Below are 3,479 nucleotides of genomic sequence, written 5' to 3' on the forward strand. Positions count from 1 at the left end.
TATAGACCCAGGCAGAAGCTGGACAAATAGTGAATTACGTTAAAGGGGAGAGACTGCAAGCTCAGGAAAACCAAATCTTTTATAATGAGCAGTAAGAAGGCCTGCCATTTTACCCTAGAGGGAAAATTTTCTTTATTAAACTGGAGGATAAGCATGTCTACTCTTTTCTCTAGAAAGAGACACTATCACTACCTTCCTAGGCTGTCAGCAAACCTGTTCTTTGTTGTATAAGGTGGCACTCTCTTTCAAGGCTGTTAATGAAACAAATATCGTTGAAAAGATCATCCAGAAAAAAAGGAGACAGCATATCACTAACAAGATATGTAGCAATGGGAGAGACAAATAGAGAATTGTTTCTCAATTGTATGCATGCTTCTTTTCTACGCTATCTTGGCTTCTGGGAAATTTCCCAAGTATGCCACTCTGTTGGTGACTGTGATTAATCTGACAGAGGCTGGGGCCAAATCTGTTAGTCTCCTAAAGCTAAATTTAATTAAGGCAACTACCAACAGGACTCATACAGAAGACTCATACTTTCCATGTTGAGTTCAACCATGCTTCACAGGTCCTAGATCCAATCAGTAAAGCAAAACTCATAAATCATTAGGGTCTAATTTAGAAAGTCAGGAATGTTTTTCCTTCAGTTTCTGTATTGAACTCTCTAGTTAACTGAGGCATTAATCCAGGTATAGAAGGTTATATTAGCAGTTGCACAGACTCTGCCTTGATCTGCATCTATCTATCCATTACAAACCTGGTCAGTAAATTGAGCTGACATGATGACTTTCAGGACTAAGGTGATGTCATTGACTATTCAGCTAAAGTCAGAAACAAATTTTATATCACCTTCTTTAGTTAGGTGCCCACACTGTAGCCTTAACTGCTCACACAATTTATATAAATAACAAGTCTGTTATCCCTCTAGTTAGCTCCTCCAATTAACCAATGGTAGTTAATTTTGAGACATTCCTACAGTCACTGAGGGCTATATAATGTACTGGTAGTGTTTTCTTAAACATTTGAATGTTTTTTATGATCACTTCTAAGATGCAAGTCACAGTATTTCTGAGAGGAAGACAAGTTAATGCCTGGCTTCCACGCAAGAAGTAAAGTCTCAAGGGTGCATATGATACTCCTGCAAAGAAAGTTTTGTTTATAATTGTTGGGGAGTCGCAGAAAGGGAACTGCATCAATAAGGGCAGCTTGACAGTGTCTCTTGTGCGGCCTTCTGGCCAGCTGGCAGACCTTAAGATTTCTAGTTTAGTTTGAATAATTAACTCTAGTTTTCATATTTGGATAGACTTTCTGAAGGTAGTCAGTCCAACTTATTCTGTTAAACTATACCATTCCATGGTGGCATTTGTCCAACATATGACTAATGAGCAAACACTAGGAGTAGAGATAAAGAAAACATCTAGAGATATTGATGGGTTTTGAATGATGAAATCTCTTCATTCATCAATATAACATAACTCAAATCTTGAGAAAAAATTCAAAGACAAAATATTATATAACATTTATATCAGTTTTATTTTGAACATTAAGTATAAAATTTTTATTAATAGAAATTCACTTTCCCCCAATTATGTAAAAAATGAAATATATGTATTGGTTTAAAAGAGGACCAAATGATTAGATATGTAGGGCAATTACAAATCTCTGTCCAGTAAAGAAAACTTTCTACAACTCCGTACAATGCTTAGTGTCTGCTTTAGTTATTTTCTTGGATGACTGTGCCCAAGTATTTGTTTTAATATGAGTACTACGGATTCTATGCGACTGTTTTGCTTTCTACACCTGTGTGGTGATAGAAGAATTTTATGATACTCTTTTTAGCACTAAGACTCTTTTCTGATTGAACAGAAATATGGGCGCCAAAACATTTCCTATATTACATCATTAAAAACACCTTCCTCCACCCCTAACAGTTGATCGAAGGTATTATTATTTAAGTGCTTCATGCCATGTACGACTGAAAGTCCCTACACATTGCAAAGTGAGAGGAGTTTTTATATTATTAACTTAGCTTTACCGGTGTGGAAAACAAAAGATTCTAGGTGACCTATTGCATCTCAAGGAACTAAGATAACATAATTTATAAATTCCCCTATCTTATAAACTGTATTGCATAACTTTAAAAATAGTTCTAAGCTCTTCATAGTACAAATGGAAAAACAACTTTAAACATGATTTGAGCACTAATATACTAGATTTTATGTGTTTGAAAGTATATGTAAATTATAGATTATGGGCTACACACCTTTCTGAGACTTATAAATTTGGTTTATATAACATCACAGTTGTTGAGAGATACTATATAAATTTTTGATGTTTTTCATACAACCTTGAACTCATTTAGTAATATCTAATATCTTATTTGGAATGTTAAATATTACCAAATTTGAAAAATACTATGGCTCAGTGTATTAAAAGCAAACTCTACTGAATCATCAATGGCTACTTGTATACCATATGCAGTATAACAGAATCCTATTTGTTATGTTCTCCAGTTTCTTATTCTTTCTTTCATCACACAAATTTAGAATTCCTTCTTTGCTACTAAATTTATTAAAATTGTTTTTAAAATTTTTAAATGTACATTATATACACAAACCTTAAGAGTGATAACAATGGCATATTTTACTTTGCTTATGATGCATTCGAAACAAGGACACTCTTCAAAAATCCTTACCTAAAATAATATCAAAACATGATTTTTCATATGCTATTACATTGATGAAGATATGTACTCCCTAAAATAAAGAGTAATTAAAATTGATTTTTCAGGCACCTACTTAATCAGCCTAATCCCCTATATGGTTCTGTGTAGAACAGATAAAAAATTAAACTGAATAAGTCCATATCCAAAGACAATAAGATTCATGTTAGAAAAGAATGATTACTAGTCTATGGCTATGCCACCCTGAACAAGCCTGATCCCGTCTGATCTCAGAAGCTAAGCAGGATTGGGCCTGGTTTGTACTTGGATGGGAGACCGCCTAGGAAGACCAGGTGCTGTAGGCATAAAAATTTTTTTAAAAATAAGAAATTGTAAGCTGACAAGGTCCTTGCAATCTGTGAGGTCAACCAAGGGTTGCCTCACCTAAAAAAAAAAAAAAAAAAAAAGGGATTTCATGAGAATTACTAAATCTTGGAGAAAAAAAAAAGGATTACTCACAAGCAGCCATGTTGAGGCAAAATTGGTCTAAGAAATTTTAGGAGAGGGACCAGACACATTCAATGAAAGAAAAAGAATTCATCATGTTAGATCAGACAGAGACTTTTTTTTTCTGACATAGTTCTATTTTAGGGCACATTACATGCTTTTTATCATTTAATCCCTATGTTGATCCTACATGGTAGTAGCATAAATCTGTTTTATGGAAAATAAAACTAAGGCTCAGTGAGACCATGAAACTTTCCTCAGACTATATAGCCACTAAGTAACAGAACTGGTATTCAAATCATTGTCTCTGTCT

General features: G+C 34.0%; 1 non-coding gene across 1 annotated transcript; it reads left to right on the forward strand.

Moving 5' to 3' along the window:
- Nucleotides 1–2,905: 2,905 nt before the first annotated feature.
- LOC112480379 lies at nt 2,906–3,024 on the forward strand. Its single transcript, XR_003046569.1, has one exon. It is a non-coding gene; the product is annotated as a 5S ribosomal RNA (ribosomal RNA).
- The last annotated feature ends 455 nt before the right edge of the window (nt 3,025–3,479 follow it).

The sequence above is a fragment of the Pteropus alecto genome, unplaced genomic scaffold (genome assembly GCF_000325575.1).
Source record: "Pteropus alecto unplaced genomic scaffold, ASM32557v1 scaffold103, whole genome shotgun sequence".
Lineage (NCBI taxonomy): Eukaryota > Metazoa > Chordata > Mammalia > Chiroptera > Pteropodidae > Pteropus > Pteropus alecto.